The sequence below is a fragment of the Sinocyclocheilus grahami genome, unplaced genomic scaffold, assembly GCF_001515645.1.
Source record: "Sinocyclocheilus grahami isolate Dianchi unplaced genomic scaffold, SAMN03320097.WGS_v1.1 scaffold119.1, whole genome shotgun sequence".
Lineage (NCBI taxonomy): Eukaryota > Metazoa > Chordata > Actinopteri > Cypriniformes > Cyprinidae > Sinocyclocheilus > Sinocyclocheilus grahami.
Window position 1 is genome coordinate 1,304,318 of NW_015505298.1, and position 19,359 is coordinate 1,323,676.

Consider the following 19,359-nt stretch of genomic DNA (forward strand, 5'->3'; position numbering starts at 1 on the left):
ACCCCTCACCCCCTCCCATGTACGCCACACCACACATAACTACTATGACAATTCATTTGTACATTAGCTTAGAATTATTAAATATGATATTGGATTTTGTCTCTGTCGTGAATACAGGGAGAACAATCTTTGTAAAAACTGATCTCAGGGAACATCTCAGGGCCTTTGTGTGTTGCATTAATGAACAGACTCTTAGTTGTCGTGGATAAGGACTAATTGACTGTGACCTTAGTCCCTTTTACTAATTGAAGGCACAAAGATTAGTTCTTAAGGTGTTGATCACACAATTTTTGCTTTGCTATGTTGTAGGTTTTGAGCTAATTATTCAGATAACCTTTCCTTTGAATAAGGAACAAAAAGTTGCTTAACTCAAAACTTATTTTTCAGCCACTAGATGGCGATCAAAGGAAGCAGTTGTATTTACGTGATTGCTTTCCCAAATTCATGGGTAGTCTATTCCTTTCCTTTTCTCTCATTAAACAACATGCAATTGGGATTTGGTGTTCAGTACTTCAAAACTTTTGTTTATCATCCTTTTTAAAAACAGCACCTTTTCGACTCCAGATTCATGACATCTATCTCACGAGTAAAGATGCATGCATGCTTATTCACAAGTATAGGAGACAAATATGGGAGTTTGGAGATATCTGAGCAGCTGGATGCTGTGACCAACAGCTGATCAGAGGATGGGTGTCCATTTTATTTTCACGGCCTAAAAAGTCAACCTATAAGCAAACGTGCACACACACACACTTACAGCACTGGGGATCACTGAAGTTTGCTTGTATGATTTATCAATGACAGTTTTAATTTAAATTTCAAATGCTTTTCAAGGCTTCCCAATATTTCATTTTTCCCTGTGTCTCTCTAACGTTCTTCCCTAAGGCCAAATAGTCCACAAATAAAGCACAATTCAGCTGTATTATAGATTTTAGTCTTATGGTTCTTCACTTCCGCTATTTAAAGCATTATGTCCTACTATTCATTTGAAAGCACACTTTAATTTAACATATTTTAATTTTTACATTTAGAAGAAAAGTGGCTTTTTATTAAAAAATACAATTTGTGAACAAGCAAGAATACAAAAAAAAGAATGAAAAAAGTTTATACAAATATTTGTATACAATAACTATACATAGGAGTACTACATTAAAAGTTTTGTTTGAATAAGACGGCACAAGGATTCAACATATTTTTAAAAATCCACCACTGCATTAGATTTCCTAGCTCTATATTGGTCAAATTCTCTTTTAAACTGTCCGAATTGTGATTTCTTCTTTGACAACTTACAATTATTAACAATAATATTAACAATAACTTACAATTAATGTATATAAATACATTTACAAATAAATAATACATACTCTAAAATAAAATGTTGTGTTTCAAGCTTAAAGCATTGAAAAATAATTTGCCTCTATACTTTAGACAGAAGAATCATCAGACTGGACAGTAGGGAGCACAATAAGACAGAGCAGCATTTGGCCACGCCCACATCGCAGCAGCCCCGCCCATAAGCAATCGGCAGCACTGCTGCTGTCTCGCTCCCGTAAGCACGAGCGCAGGTACAGCAGCACTCATCTGACAACACAAAGAACGCCTGGAGCAGAGCAAACAAACAGCTTGTCCTTTTAATTCAGACACTTTTTATTGTTTCTAAACATGCTTGTCGTGTCCGCCGGTGCGAGTGCCTTTTAAATCGGTCTCATATTCTTTTAACGTCCTTCGGTTGAGTTTAGCTACCTGTCCCGTTAGGTGTGGAAGGAAGGAAGGAAGGAACGCACACACAGCAAACGTTCCTCTAAAGTTCACTTTCTGAACAGCTACAGGGCAAACGCGTCTCGATAAGGTAAGAACTTTTAACGTGTTTTTCTTCCTTTAATTTCATCATCTGCTCTTTTAAATGATTGGTTTAATCGCTGACCACTATTAGATGGTGAACTGTTAATCTATGGTATTAATGTAAAGACATTCGTTTAATGTAATAATTTGTGTAATATTAAAAGGCAATCAGTTCATATTGCTAGGACGCAGAGGGTTATCTAATGTTGACAGGGTGCGATGGGGGTCTCGGAAATCCCCAGCTATGGGAGAAGGAAAAGGTTTGAGGGGCTTTCACGCTTTCAAACATTTCAGTCACCACGAAAGTTAGATTACGAGTTCGGTAAACGCTCTTTAATAACAGCAATCACGCTGTAACCATAGCAGCTGTATGGCGTTTTGGCTTTTCGTTGGGATTATCATCATACTTCGTCCTTTCATTAAAGATTTACATATTACAAAATATGTCACAAAAGACTTGAGTGATTTGTTTTGAATGCTTTTACGTTTAGCTAACTGTGCAAGGGGCGCCAAAAGACATTTTGCGTCGCTCGAGCATCAATAGATTATGTGGTCATAATGTTATGCTTTATGACAGGGCTATTCAATTAGTTTCATTTGAGGGCCGTTGTTTTGACGATTTGTGCTACCCTGTCAGATTTTGCTACCTCCCATTAAACCAAAAGGTAGCGTAATTCGATAGCGAAAAGTGCTACCCATCAGATTTTGCTTCCAGCATGATATTAATAAGGTTTGAGGCTTTATTAACATGTACAACTACCCCAACCCTAAACCTACCCTTACAGTAGGATAAATACAGTGTTGATAGCATAATCTGATAGGTAGCATTATTTGTCAGAACACATGATTATCGAATTGAAATTTTGAAGGGGGCCAAGGGGGTGGGTGGCCGTCCCAATCTCTTTCTGAGGGGCCTATACAATTAGAAATTAAATTTAAATGCATATTCAGCAGTAAAAATGAACTAATATTATCAACACCAACATCTACAAAAGGTTAACGTTAGTGCTGTATGTGAATCGATTTAAATAAAAAAAAACTAATTATTCACACATTTCTGTAATTAATTGTGATTAACTGCATATTAATATATTTGTATTGTCATAATTTCACATTGAACCTCCAAATTAATGTAGAAACAATATAAAGATGGTATATTTTAAATATGTGTTTAATGGCATATTTTTACTTAGTAGCCTATTATTAACAATGGCCAGTATTTTTTATAACAATGCAATACTGCTACTGATGTCTCTATTAAATGCATTTTGCCCTTAATTTTAGCCATTAATTATAGCAATTCAACGTTACAGTATAATTGAAAGCCATTATTTGTAACATTTAGTTGGTTGTAGTAATTTTTAACTTTTAAGTGAACTTAAAACAATATTCATATAAACTATAAATTGTATATGCATAAACTATATAGATTAATCTTTATTCAAGCTACAAAACTTAATCAGCGACTAGAGCAGTCGAGGGATTTCTTTTTCTTTTGTTCTGTGATTTACATCAATGACAGAGTTCATCAGATTTCACTTTAAAAGCAGCGCTGTCTCTTTAAAACCTGATGCACATGATGCGTATCTGACACACATCCGATTTTCTCCCAACTCTTTACAGTCATTTAGGACTTTATAACTCATTTAAGACCATGTTATAAGGTCACTCGCCAAAACCCAGCATTTTGACAATTGTTTGTGCTTTTGTCCGTTGAAGCGCTACTGGCGTGCTGTCTGAAGCGGCTCAGAATACAGCCGAACGCGCAGTCTTTCAGACTACTCGACAGAAGCTATAACCGACAACACTGCCTTTATACTCCTTTAAACTAAAGTTGTGGATATGTCATAACCCCCTCACACAAGCGCTTGTCAGCGCTGCCATTTATTGATGTTGCAGTCTCCGGTTATTGTTGTTGCGTCTCTCATTAGGGATGGGCGTATCGATCCAAAGTATCGATACTCAAAAAATATCGATACTAAGGTGTGTTTTATTTACCAGTGATTTTGTTAATTTAACAACAACAAAAAAATCTTACAATATGCATTGAATTGGATGAATAACCTTTGTTAGCGAGTAATTGTGTAGGATATAACCATGGTTTTACTAAAGTGACCGTAGTTCAACTGTAGTATTTGTAGATTTGAATCATGTGTAAACAAAAAAACATATCTGAACCATGTGTAAACAAAAATATAACCTAATAAGTTACAATTAAGGCGTATTGAATGTTCAAATGCGTTTTAAACATAAAGTTAAGTGCTTATTACCCATTTTACTCTTAGTAATTTAATACATTTCATACATTTCATAATTTAAAATTATGAATTTAAATTTAACTAAATTTAAGTTTAGTTCAGAAGTATCGAATCGGTATCGATATCGACGATACTGCCTTGAAAAATATCGGTATCGTATCGAAAAATATAACCTAATAAGTTACAATTAAGGGGTATTGAATGTTCAAATGCGTTTTAAACATAAAGTTAAGTGCTTATTACCCATTTTACTCTTAGTAATTTAATACATTTCATACATTTCATAATTTAAAATTATGAATTTAAATTTAACTAAATTTAAGTTTAGTTCAGAAGTATCGAATCGGTATCGATATCGACGATACTGCCTTGAAAAATATCGGTATCGTATCGAAAAATAATAAGTGGTATCGCCCATCCCTATCTCTCATCCCTTTCTTTTGCGATTGTGAAACAACGGCCCGGGCCAGTGTTGCCACCTTGTGGACAAACTAATTAGTGCAAAATAATGTGCGACCTGCGTGTACTCTTCCCTCAGGCCGGATGAAGATGAATGGCGGGCCGCCAATTGAATAGCCCTGCTTTATGATGTGTGTAGACTTAAATGTGATAAATTATTCGCCTACCATGCGGATACGTCCTTGCTAACTTTCTGTTGATATCCAGGTGACATAATGTCTGTTTTTCCCCTCAACATCTCTTTGCTGTTCCTGGAGCAACAAATTCTAAGCTCTTATAGAAGTAAATATTTCTCGGTACAGGTAATCACCTTATTACCGTATTAACAGAAATTAGCATCTCCTTAAATTTGAGCAAAAGATTTCAAGAAACCAGAATATTGGCTTACTCTGGTTTTGGTAATCAGGTTCATTATTTTACATGACACTCTGACTAACACTGAAACTCTGAGTCATTAATGAATAGGAATGTTGTTGCAGGTCCAACAAAGGATGTTGATCCAGGAAAATGTTTTAATTGGTCAAATAACTTTACACACCTTAGAGGATATAATCAGTGCAATCATAACCTACATCACTGAATCTCACTGGTTGCTGGGCCAGATGTTCTTGCTTTGTTTAATCTTGTAATCTACTGTAGCACTTAACTGTTGTCCTTTGACTTGTTCAATATCAATGCTGCTTTACCACTTAAAGGGATAGTTCACCCAAAAATGAAAATTCTGTCATCATTTACTCACGCTTAAGTTGTTCCAAACCTGTATGAGTTTCTTCTGTTGAACACAAACAAAGATATTTTGAAGAATAGCCACTGACTGCCATAGTATGGAAAAAATACTATGTAAGTCAATGGCTACCGTCAACTGTTTGGTTACCAACATTCTTCAAAATATATTATTTTGTGTTCGACAGAAGCAAGAATCTTCTTTCCTTCTTTCTTTCTTTCTTTCTTTCTTTCTTTCTTTTTTAATGGTGAATTTAACCATTTAATTCTAATTGAGTCACAATTTTCTTTTAGGACATTTTCTTTTTTTCTGAAAGGACATTATTTTGGAATACTAAAAGCATGAAGACTTTTATATTTTTTTATATTGTGTGACTGACAGGTCTAAAATGCCATTAGAAACAAAACCTGACCAAAAGTAAAAAATGACCCCATTGTTGTTGCATGTTGCAAAATACACTCATACTGGCTTTTATATAAGCTTTCGTCTGCACTGAAAAATAAAGATCTGTTAGCTGAATAAAAAGAATCACTGTTGCCCATTTCTAAGGAAACACTCTTCATTTATCTAGCATGGCGAATGTAATGTTGAATTATCTCTCCTTATCGTAAGTGAGCCGGGTGATGCTGTGAGATGACCTATTATTATTGTCAGTCCTGTGGGAGCTGAGCCATGTGCTGTCTTTAATTAGTTCACACCCCACTCCCACATGTCAAGGAATAATGGACGAGACTTTGAGACTCAAAGCACAGCGTTGCGTCATTAATGGACCAAATGACGTCTACCCTCTTAAGAAGTCCGCATCTGATGAGGTGTGCTTTAATACTTGGGGTTTTTAATCTTCATTGTGTTTGACGTTGGGTGATTTTTAACTTGGTACTTACAGCAGAAATCTGTGGTTATTTGATCAGTAAGGATATCTTTACTAAATAGAAACAATTTAAATTAATTGTGAGGCCTTACTGGCTATGACATGTTTTACTGTACGTTTTGTCTTCTGTGCAAATGTTGTATCAGGATCACATGGAGTAATTTTTAAATTTTTATTTTAGTGATGATGTATCATATCATCAGTCAGTAAACAAATTGCTGCACATCTATTCATAGTTTTCACGTGATGTTATACTTTTAGGAACGCTCACCTGGAGGGCAAAACAAGGTTTTCCACAGCTGCCTGCCAGTTTTTTTTACCAGGTTTGTACTAAGTACTACTGTACTAAGACTGTGATATTAAAAAGGCCAATCTCAGCATGCACCTTATTAATGATGCATAAGCAGATGCAAAATATGATCACAACACATTAAATTGAATGTTAAACATTTTCCCATAGTAAGCCATTATTAGGGGTGCTCTGATCAGGATTTCTAATCACAGAAAGCAGTATCTGCCGATTCGATCACCAATACCGATCTTTTTAAAGCCTTCTTTTTATCATGTAGAATTATTTATAATGATGATCCAATCAAAATTTTTAGACATTTGTTCAGGGCCTGAATTTCATTTTTGAAAATAAATTCCCCTCTTACGTGACTCTTGTGAGAGGGGATTTTTTTATTTGAGGGGTGGAGGGGGGCATTTTTTAGACATTTTTCAAATATTTATATTTATTTCACCTAAATGTTTGACCATGCACTGCATTTTTGTTTTGACAATCGTGCAATTGTTGCTCAATAGCTTACACACAGCACAATCCTGATTTCGTGAGCTGTATGTGAGGCGGCCTTTTACACCAGGTTCACACATACTCCGTTTGCAGTGCGTATGCAGTCCATGTGCAGTACGTAAGCGGTGCAGAAGCACCCAATCCAAATCCAAACATTGTTACTTAAAATGCTTTTTTCAGCATTGTGATTCTTTTTTTTTTACACAGTACAGTAATACAATCTTTTAATAGACATGTTTAAACACAATACATATAAGAAAAACATTATTCAATGCTTTTTACTTTTGCATTTACTTCTAGATTGATATATTAAGTTGCTCAAGCATGTGGCAAAACATTTAAACTACTTTTCTTACATTATCAAAAACATTCTAAATAAAAACTTACCATTGACAGAAACAGTCAGCTCTACTGCCTTTTCTTTTGCATTTAAATCTTTATTACAAACAATCCTGCTATTCATAAAGTTCATGTTTTCCTACCTCCACGAGTGCCATCTATTATTGCCTTGTTTATCTAACAGTGCTCTTTTCCTTTAAACCTAGCCAAAAAGCCATAGCCTATGTGTTGACTGTGAAACACAGGACACTTTAATTATATGCATTTATGGTGTAATTACTAAATTTTTGTGTCAATCCATGTTCATATTTACTGCAAACAATGCGCTGTTACTTTAATTCAGAAAAACAGACTCGGTGCGAAACGATCTCTGCTCTGCAGCAGACGCACTGCTCCTGGAACGCACTGCCGGACCGCAACTGTGTGCAGTGGGAACGCTTTAATCCGTTAACATGAGCGCAGAAAAAATACACACCACATACGCATTGCAAACGGAGTGTGTGTGAACCTGGCGTTATGTGTGTGCGCTTTGAGTGAGGAGAGCACTGCATGTCGTGCCAAACCTCGCACAGCAGGCGCGTCATCAGCTTGAGATAATTTTTTTGAGATCGGCCTTTATAGAGACCGCCGATCAATAACCCAAAGCGATTATCGGTCGATAGTGATTGGTAGCCGATCAATCGGAGCACCCCTAGCCATTATATAAAAAAAATGCTTATCGTGCAATGTAGCATGTTGCGTTCATACAGTATTGAGTGCAACAGTTCTGAAAGTAAAAAAAAATAAAATCATTTTCTCAATAGGAAATTAATTTTTAATGTTAACTTGTAAACCTTTAGAGACTTAGAGTTATTCATTTTGAAAAACTACATTATCCATGATGCTATAAAGAAAATTCCACCAATCAGAGAGCTCGGCAGGGAACACATGCACTCATGAAGCACTTTTGCTTAAAATACTATTTTGTAATGTTGCGATTCAGCTCGTAGCTGGTTGGTTTGGTTCTTGGCTTATAATGCTTTAGCGAAGACTTTTAAAAAATTTCTGTGGGAAACTTAATGGAAAAAATACTTCTGGGACTAGCGCCACAGAGAAAGAGTTGACATGCACTGTTGCATGTTTTGGGTGCATCTGCTTGATTGCACATAGTATATAGTGCGTCTTAGTACATTAAGGAATGTTAAAGTCAGCAATGATTTAAATATTAATGCTATCTATTTTCTAAATGCAGATCTTATTGTGAACATTTCATCTGTGCATATGATACATTTTTTTACAGAAGTTTAATCAAAATGTCATAACTAGACTTTACTTTTGGTAAAAAAATGACAGACTTCGCTCTTCTGATGTATGCAGGACTCTTCCAATCATTTAGTCCACTTAAACTTAACCTCCGCCCCTTCAAGCTCACATCTGAGCCTCCACTTTTGTGTGAAGTCGCTTGATTTGAAAACAATGAATTGGCCACATATTGCATACGTTGCTCATTCGAACAGTTGGCACCTGTGCGTACTGCCTCTCAGATTTCAGGTGGCAAAGGAAGGGTTAAGGCCTTCGTTTCGGCCAGAACAATGTTCCCTCTGTGTCTGCATGCCTCAAATGTCTTTGTCAGGTGCTGGTTTTCCAGGGAAATGTTTCAGCACCTAGTATATGATTAAAGCCTGATCCAGAATTACTTTCTTCTCACCAGTCCACTGGACTTAATCAGCAGGGGTTGTTGCAAACTACTCCATTTGGCCATTCTTGTGCTTTCGGAATTAGCATTCAGGAGAGCAGCGGGTTCAGCTGGATAGAGAACGTGCCAAGCTCAGCATCTTTCTGTTTGGAGTGAGTGAAGCCATCTGAGCACAGTATGTTTATCCTGGTTTGTTGTTCGTTTTGCTATGTCCCTCGTGCATAGGAGATGTTAAGCCACTTTGTCTCACTCTTTTAAGATTTTTTTGTTTTTTGAAAATATTTTTATGGCAAAGCCTGTTTTTTTATACAAGGTTGTCCACTGATATTGAATTTGATTAGGATTTAATTTGCATTTAGTATTGCTTTAGAAATAAAACAATACATATCCTGAAATATCCTGTTTGAATTCCATGTTTTGATATTCTTTGAAAAGGCTTTGTTCATATTCCACATAATTTTTATTGTATTATAAATCTAATAAGTGAAATTCATTCTGACCGTATTGAAACCCATTTTCAAATATCTGATTTTTGGATGGACTGTTTTGGCCAGTATGCCAAAAAACATGCCAGATTTTTGCTGCCTGTCTGAAAAAAGCCTTAAAAGGCTCTCAAAACACAACCAGAAAAGCTTGGCATAGGAGTAAATTCTAACCAAAGATGGCCAATAGAAGGCAGTCAATTAGATGGCTAAGGAGGAATGATTACTTAAAGAACACCACTGAATGGTGTTATGTCTTTAGCTCAATTACTCTCCTGAATAAATGATGGGGCATTAAATTAACCACATTTGATCTTTCAAAAATAGCGCTGTTCCACATTAACACAATGATGTGTGCGATGAGGTTGGGTGCCGTCATCTTTGATCTTTCTGCTCTTAATTTAAACTATATTGTCTCTGATGTGCATGGATAAGCTTGTACAAAAGATGTCAGAGAGAGAGAGATTATTTTGTTTAAACAACTGTTGTATGCATAACCTCTATATATTTAATTCAGTACTGAAAAAATTATTTAAAAAATGGTTCTTTGTAATTTTTACACTACTGTTTAAAAGTTTGAGGTCAGTAAGATTTTCTTAATGTTTTTGAAAGAAATGTCTATTGTTTACCAAGATTGCATTAATTTGCTGAAAAATACACTAAAAACCGTAATATTATGAAATATTATTACAATTTAAAATACCTGTTTTATATTTGTATTATTTTTAAAGTGTAGTTTATTTGTATTATTTTAAAAGCAGAATTTTCAGCAGCCATTACTCAGTCTTCTGTGTCACATGATCCTTCAGAACTCATTCTAATAGGCTAATTTGGTGCTCAAGAAACATTTCTTATATAACTTATTACTAACGATGTTGAAAACAATATGCTACTAGTACTATTTTTGTCGAAACTGTGAAATTTATTTTCATGATTCTTTAGTGACTAGAAAATTCAAAAGATCAGCATTTATTTGAAATGGAAAACTTAAGGAAACATTATAAATGTCGTTACTGTCACTTTTTTTAATCAATTTATTGCATCCTCCCTGAATAAAAGTATTAATTAAAACATCTTACTAACCCTAAACTTTTAAACAGTGGTGTAAATTTTTTTATTTGACCTATTATTTGTACATTTTATGCTTATTCGAGTATCACTCCATTAGCTTAGCAAAATGGTAACATAAATGTTCAAATCAAATGCTTATTGAGTAATGCACTATTTGTGTGGCACATGTTGAGGTTGCTGATGAGTTCACATGATTAGGATGGCATCAGCTGTCTATGTAGGCAGTATGCATCTAGGCAGCTCACAAGGTTTTATAACAGAGCTAATCTGGATCATAATTAACTTGGAAATAGACCGTAATATGCCAAAATGGGAGAAAATGAATGAATTCATATGTTAAAATGAATTTGGTATGGGGATAGTAAACTGTAATATTGTCATTTTAAAAACAAATCTTTGAGCAAATTTCTTGTTGGTTATTGTTGCTTAGACTTATGGTGTGAAAAATATGTAGTGTGTTGCAGGTCAGTCATGATTTTGGCTTTTGTTCCTCTACTTTCTCACTTTTTTTCTCCAAATGGCACCACCTGCTGCTTTTAATTAGTGCCAGAGAGTAACTAAAATATCCTGAGATGCAGCCCAGCTCTCATCTTTGGCATTTTAAATCATAGACTATCTCCAGTCAGGGAGGAAGGAGGCATCTGTAACACTATATTGCTAGGCTTATAATTACTCTGATGGGCATTTAGCACTGTAAAACGTAGGTAGTTGGTCCGTGAGAAGTGCTTTGTGTCATTTGTCACAACTGCGAAATAATGCCCACTTTTAATTGGTTCCAGTTTACGGTGCTGAATTTTGCTTTCTGAGACTAGCTGTCAGATAAATTTGTCTTGTTCACAATTATCTAGTAATTGCCTGTTAATTTTTTATTATGCCATTTTAATTAGTTCCAGTATATAATTTTCACTCAGTTTTTTAAAAAAGAAAGTCATATTGCAACCCTCTATGCACACCATGGCAATATAATCTAGTAAATTTTTTTGTTTACTCGCCAGACTGATATAATATTTTACACACACACACACACACACACACACACACGTTTACTTAGCTGTCTAAATGGGGACATTACATAGACTTCTATTGTTTTTATATACAGATAGTTATACACTTTTTAACCTAAACCCACCCCTATCCCTAACCCTACCCCTCACAGAAAACTTTCTGCATTTTTACAATTGAAAAAGTAAAAATAAACTTTGTTTACTTTATTTTACCTGTCTATGTCGTGGCCTAATGGTTAGAGAGTCGAGTCTAATGGTTAGAGAGTCGAGTAAAATCGAGTCTCGTACCGGCAGGGATTGTAGGTGGGGGGAATGAATGCACAGTGCTCTCTTCCACCTTCAATACCACGACTGAGGTGCCCTTGAGCAAGGCACCGAACCCCCAACTGCTCCCCGGGCGCCGCAGCATAAATGGCTGCCCACTGCTCCGGGTGTGTGTTCACAGTGTGTGTGTGTTCACTGCTGTGTGTGTGCACTTTGGATGGGATAAATGCAGAGCACTAATTCCAAGTATGGGTCACCATACTTGGCCACATGTCACGTCACTTTAACAGTTTAACAAATGAGGACATCCATAAATCGAGGTTTTTGCTGATTTTGTCAGGCATTGCTCACTTTTGGGTACAAATTTGTCCCCAAAATATGGTTAAGTAGGTAGACACACACACACACACATGATTCCACCCAATCAGCTTATCTTTGTAAAATGGAATAGCTTCTTAAATAACTGAATGTGCACTCTTAACTTCAGCCAATCAAGCATTATATTATGATATTATGATAATGAATCATTATTTAATGATATAACTAGTGATTAGAACTAAAACTTGGTAACCATGACTGAATGCATATTTGTCATTTTAACTGAACTTAGGACTGGTGGTGGTGTTTAAGATATCGTTGGTCATAGGTAATAGTAATTATTATTAAAAGATACTACTACTACTACTATTATTATCTGCTGGGTTCATGAATATTAAGCGAAACGTTCAAGCGCTCAGTCAGCGTGTTTATCGAGTGAAAAATCTGTGTTGAACGCCTCTCAAACACATACTGGCGTGTAAAATCTAAGAATTTATTAGCCAATGGTAGGGCTGGACGATATGGCCAAAATTGATATCACGATATATTTCTTAATTTCGGTCGATACGATATAATTCCGATATCGATATGAACACTATTTATCTGAAATAGAAATCTTTTGTAACATTATAAATGCCTTTATCATCACTTTTGATCAATTTTAAGCATCCTTGCTAAATAAAAGTATTAATTTCTATAATTTCTTTCCCAAAACAATAATAAAAATTATACTGAATGGAATAGTGTATAATGTTACAAAAGCTTTTTATTTCAGATAAATGCTGATCTTTGGATCTTTCTATTCATCAAAGAATCCTGAAAAAAAATTTACTCAACTGTTTTAAATATTGATAATCAGCAAATCAGCATATTAGAATGACTTCTGAAGGATCATGTGACACTGAAGACTGGAGTAATGATGCTGAAAATGTATGTATGATCACAGGAATAAATTATATTTTAAAATCTATTCAAATAGAAAGCAATTTTTCATAGTAAAAATATTTCAACATTTTACTGTTTTTGCTGTACTTTGGTCAAATAAATGCAGAATTCTTTAAAAAAAACTTTTGACTGGTAGTGTAGGCTGATTATAATGGCTAATTTTAGACATCATTTAGTCACCCAGAGTAAGATTTATTCGCATTTGCGAGTGATTTACTCGCAATGTAGAGGGTTGTATTGTCCTGACAGTGAGTGTGTCTTCTAAAAAGACATCAAGTGGAAAAATGACAGCATCTAACGGCTGTGTTCAAGGTAGCTTGTACAATAGAGGAAAGGAGCTATGTTTAACTCAAGTCTATTACAGTGTCTTCGATCAGTCGGAACAAGGTCTTCCTTTAGATGCTCGTGGCTCAGCGTTCTGGTGACTGGGTTTTTTTTTTGTCCATTGAAGATCCTCTCCTTGGCCTGTGGAAGCTTGTTGAGCTTGGACAGAGCCCTCAGTGAGTGAGAAATGAAAAAGGAAACTCATCGGACATTTGACCCAGTTCATACACTCGCTCACCGATCATGAGCGGTTTATCATGATTATGATAGCTGTCATGGTATATGGCAGTCTATTAGTCATTCAGTAGTAGGAATTGAAGGACTTGCTTATTTGTTTTTGATTGCCATGTGTCCCTAAACCAGCCTTTTAATTAATTTACATGACAGAGACTGATTAAAAACACACCCAATTTAATTACCCTTTTTCCACTTTTAAAATCAGTTCCCGTTTAAGTTCTTATATAAGGAACAAATGGGAATGGCGTGTAATGAATGAAGTATGGTCAGATGGTCATTATCACAAAATAAACCCTGACAGGGTGATAAGGAAATAATTTATTATTGATCTTTGTACTTCATTACAACAATCCACCAGCTTAGCTACTAAAAAAAAGACTAGAAATTACAGAGTGATATGTGAATGTAGCATTGGTATGTTGTCAACAGAGAGCAGTGAAATTTAAAGTTTAACAGTAATTATAAAAAATATTTGATGCTCTGTGCCATGTTTTTGGAATAACCTATTCCAAAGAGCTGTGAATTAAATCTAATTTACAGTTTATTTTTGCAAAAATCCCATTATTGTGAAAAGCCGATCAATAAATAATAATAATGCAGTTCATTTTTACTTGCACTAACATTTTGCATAATAAATTAGCATGTGAGCAATAAAGCATTTGATTTGGAATGTTGTAGTTTGAGTCATACCTCTATTTAACGGCCCTTTCAAATGATATTGGACCTGACCATATAACATTATGACTTACGGTAAGAGAGGCCCATTGTTTTTTTGACAGTATGAAGAATTGTAGCCTCTCCAGTTTGATTGTGGTTACATTTTTGCTCTGTGCCAGTGTAGACTACAATCCCCATGCGTTCTCTTCAGGCTCATTTCATATCTGATGTGAGGTAATGACTTAAAAAAATGACTTGGTCGTTTATGTGTCATCTGTGTCACTTATTGGCCCAGAGCTTCACAAGCAACATATTATGCTGTCACATAAACATTTTCCATTGGAATGTTTGTGTCATGAGCTGCCTTAAAAAGGTTAGAAAACACTGCATAAATGCACAGTCATAATGTTGCTAACTTGCTATGTCTGCATTTTGGACTCCTCTGAAATAACAGATTTCCACATCAGCATTTTGTCATTCTCATTAGCATTCTGAGCGGGCTGTGGTCTGTCGGCACATATTTTTTCATGCTAGCATCCTTGGCTGAAATAGATCAATGTCTGAAATCAATCAAACATAGAGCTTTTGTCAGTGTTCTGTCACCAACAATAAGCCTAATTGGACTTAATCCGTTTTTTTTCCATAAATAGTGTCCAAGCATTTTAAAAAAAGCTCTTGTGGTCAGTGTACATAACTTTGTCAGATCTACCGGTAGGTAGTTACTTCTCTGTGTTTTGATTACCGATTAACCAATACATATTTTTAATGTCTGATGCTGATACCAACATATAAAAAGTAGGGTAATAATGGAAAATGTGCTGATGAAAAGATCAGTATATCCTGGTCAATATATCAGTCTTTCGCTAGTTGTAATGTACTTTTGCCCCACGCTGGGCGCCAGATAAGCTGGTTGTTGAATGGTTTTGTGGTTTAAAATGGTTTAACTGGTTACACAGGTTAAATGTCCTGCATATGTCCTTGATTTTTCTCTCTCTTTTTTCCTGAAGTTGCTAAATTCTTGGTCTTAGTATGCGTTTAAATTCTGGATCAATTCCAAGCACTTCCAGGAAGTTTTATTTGAATAATCATTTAGAAGTATGGCTGTTAAAAAACTTGAAGTAGAATAAAACCTTTTTATAGGCAGAAGAAGCGTGCGTTGCACAACCACAAAAATGTGTCATTGTTCAAATAGAGCTATTGCTTCATTTTCAGTTTGCTTAATAGGCAAATAGTTTCTCCAACAATATTCCAAGAAACAACCTCCACCACCCCAAATATTATTTTACCACCAGCCGCAGCAGCTCTGCTGGTCTTCCACCACTCAGACTCTGTCTGTGTTTATTTAGGTGTGCTGTGGAGGAGGTCAAGTCCGAACTGTTTGTGGTCTTTGTAAATTCCAGCCTGAAGTGTTTTAAAAAGTGTTGCTGAGCGTCTAATATGTAAGGTCACATTCACTCCCTCGTTGTAAGGGAGTATTTAAACTCAGCCCTTGTGCAAAGTATTTGACAGTTTTGAGCAAACAGGTGGTCACTAGACACATAGCATTGGAACGCTTCCATTTAGGAGGGAGTCAGACTATTTAGAAGTATGGCTGTTAAAAAACTTGAAGTAGAATAAAACCTTTTTATAGGCAGAAGAAGCGTGCGTTGCACAACCACAAAAATGTGTCATTGTTCAAATAGAGCTAATGCTTCATTTTCAGTTTGCTTAATAGGCAAATAGTTTCTCCAACAATATTCCAAGAAACAACCTCCACCACCCCAAATATTATTTTACCACCAGCCGCAGCAGCTCTGCTGGTCTTCCACCACTCAGACTCTGTCTGTGTTTATTTAGGTGTGCTGTGGAGGAGGTCAAGTCCGAACTGTTTGTGGTCTTTGTAAATTCCAGCCTGAAGTGTTTTAAAAAGTGTTGCTGAGCGTCTAATATGTAAGGTCACATTCACTCCCTCGTTGTAAGGGAGTATTTAAACTCAGCCCTTGTGCAAAGTATTTGACAGTTTTGAGCAAACAGGTGGTCACTAGACACATAGCATTGGAACGCTTCCATTTAGGAGGGAGTCAGACATAAACAACCTGCTAATATGAGTCAGGTCATGGCAGGGCCTGTATCATCTTTTTTATCTCCAACCCCTCTGTTTAGTACATTGTCCATGGTGCATGGTCTAGTCACTTACTTGCTATGGTTTAGTATTAAAATAAAAACAATGTGTTTTAGACTGTTTAGATACATGATTTGGACTAGTTAAATGCCAGGTTGACTGTAAAATAGTTTTTGTTATTGTCTTCTTGCTGAATCCTCATGCTAACCAATATTATTTTCTCATAATTAACAGTACAAATGGTGTTGTGCATATTATACAAAATATTTCATGGATATTATATGAAATATTCTTTAAGGAGCAATTTGTTCCAGTTCCGATGGATGGAATAACAGATGCTTAAAGGTAGGGCTGCACAATAAATCGCATGCGATATTTAATGCGCATCTTGTCAGAAAGACGGTTCTGTAATCAGCGGTAAATCTCCATCACGTGCGTGCTTTCACATTGAGCAGCATTAACTACACAGAGCCGTTGTTCACTGACGAGTTGCGCAAAAAATCGTGTGAATATGAACGTGGTTTTCACATTGCTGCTCAATGTGAAAGCACGCACGTGATGGAGATTTACCGCTGATTACAGAACCGGCTTTACTGATAAGATGTGCGTTAAATATCGCATGCGCTTTATCGTGCAGCCCTACTTAAAGGGAATATTTTACCTGATACAAGTGAAGAAAAGTTTAAGAAAGCAATTTGTCTCCTCCTATGGAAAAATGCAACACCTTTGTCCTGTAAATCTATCAGCTTTGACATCTTACCTCTGAATAAAAACAAAACCTTTCCCTAAGGCAAAGAGGCAATTTTTATCATTTTCTGCAATTGTCTCTTCACTTGTCAAGGACCAATGACGGTCATTTGTAGCACATCAGTTTGAAGAGTCCTCCTAGTTTGTCACCAGGCTGTAAACTGTCTAACTCCCTTGTCTTTTGCTCATTGTGACCATTAGTTTGACTTAAGTATATGGTAAATATTAGGGATGCACCACTTTTTCCAGTACGCGCCCGCGCCCGCGCCCGATACCGATACTTTTATTTTTGGTACCTGCCGATACCGAGTACCGATACCAATATTTTTATTGCATTTGTAAATTTTTTAAATATTGGGTACAGAAACCAAAAGAGTATGTATAATGTTAGTTGGTTAACTTAATTTATCAAATAGATACAGTCAAACCAAAATTTATACAGACACCATCATCATTTCTCACATTATCACAGTTTATTCGCTATAGTTTAGAAAATGGTAATAAAATATGACAAGAACTCAGAGTTAAACTGTGTCAGAACAAATTCAGCTTGATACTGTTCGATAACTTTGATAGAAAGGTATGTTATGGATTACAATTAACCTAAAATTAGACAGCTGTTAGTATGATAGCATTCACACAACTATCAATACTTAGTCGGGCAACCCTTAGCCTTAAAGACAGCCTGTAGTCTCCTGGGCATGCTGTCACCCAGCTTCATGCAAACCTTCTGTAATCAGCGGTAAATCTCCATCACGTGCGTGCTTTCACATTGAGCAGCATTAACTACACAGAGCCGTTGTTCACTGACGAGTTGCGCAAAAAATCGCGTGAATATGAACGTGGTTTTCACATTGCTGCTCAATGTGAAAGCACGCACGTGATGGAGATTTACCGCTGATTACAGAACCGGCTTTACTGATAAGATGTGCGTTAAATATCGCATGCGCTTTATCGTGCAGCCCTACTTAAAGGGAATATTTTACCTGATACAAGTGAAGAAAAGTTTAAGAAAGCAATTTGTCTCCTCCTATGGAAAAATGCAACACCTTTGTCCTGTAAATCTATCAGCTTTGACATCTTACCTCTGAATAAAAACAAAACCTTTCCCTAAGGCAAAGAGGCAATTTTTATCATTTTCTGCAATTGTCTCTTCACTTGTCAAGGACCAATGACGGTCATTTGTAGCACATCCTCCTAGTTTGTCACCAGGCTGTAAACTGTCTAACTCCCTTGTCTTTTGCTCATTGTGACCATTAGTTTGACTTAAGTATATGGTAAATATTAGGGATGCACCACTTTTTCCAGTACGCGCCCGCGCCCGATACCGATACTTTTATTTTTGGTACCTGCCGATACCGAGTACCGATACCAATATTTTTATTGCATTTGTAAATTTTTTAAATATTGGGTACAGAAACCAAAAGAGTATGTATAATGTTAGTTGGTTAACTTAATTTATCAAATAGATACAGTCAAACCAAAATTTATACAGACACCATCATCATTTCTCACATTATCACAGTTTATTCGCTATAGTTTAGAAAATGGTAATAAAATATGACAAGAACTCAGAGTTAAACTGTGTCAGAACAAATTCAGCTTGATACTGTTCGATAACTTTGATAGAAAGGTATGTTATGGATTACAATTAACCTAAAATTAGACAGCTGTTAGTATGATAGCATTCACACAACTATCAATACTTAGTCGGGCAACCCTTAGCCTTAAAGACAGCCTGTAGTCTCCTGGGCATGCTGTCAACCAGCTTCATGAATACCTCAACTTCAATGTTTTTTTCCAGACTTGGTCTGAATAATTTTTGGTCCCAAATTTGTATCAATTTTACTGGTAGTCCACTGTATGAAGAATTTTTTGGTATGATTTGTCAAAGTTAACTTTATTTTGCTATCCTCACTTACATAAAGGAACTATAGTGTCCTGCACCCACTAGTAAAAAAAATATAAAAAATTATATCTGGTCTCTGAATAATTTTTGGTTTGACTGTTTGACTGTTTGCTTGACTTTTTGCTCTATGGTACATCATCTTTAATTTAATAGCATTAGAGCTGCTCTATTTGCAGCGGCTTAGTACTGTAATCACGCTTTGCTGTAATAATGTGGAGAACCACTCGTTATAAATCTCCGAACTGTGATATTTTCAGAAATAGAAGTCGCATTTTTTCATCTGAAACATGCTGCGATTTATATTCCAAAGCCACTCATATAATGCAGAAACACTCAAGC

General features: G+C 35.9%; 1 protein-coding gene across 3 annotated transcripts in view; it reads left to right on the forward strand.

The window, feature by feature from the left end:
- The first annotated feature begins 1,527 nt into the window (after positions 1-1,527).
- LOC107589734 (glycerophosphodiester phosphodiesterase domain-containing protein 5-like) overlaps positions 1,528-19,359 on the forward strand; it is a 59,897-nt gene continuing 42,065 nt past the window's right edge. For 2 of the 3 annotated variants that reach the window (XM_016278248.1, XM_016278249.1), the window contains exon 1: positions 1,529-1,849. The gene's annotated coding sequence lies outside the window, so the exon portion shown is untranslated. Of the gene's footprint in view, positions 1,850-19,359 lie in introns of all 3 variants that reach the window. The other variant, XM_016278250.1, reaches the window with a different exon arrangement.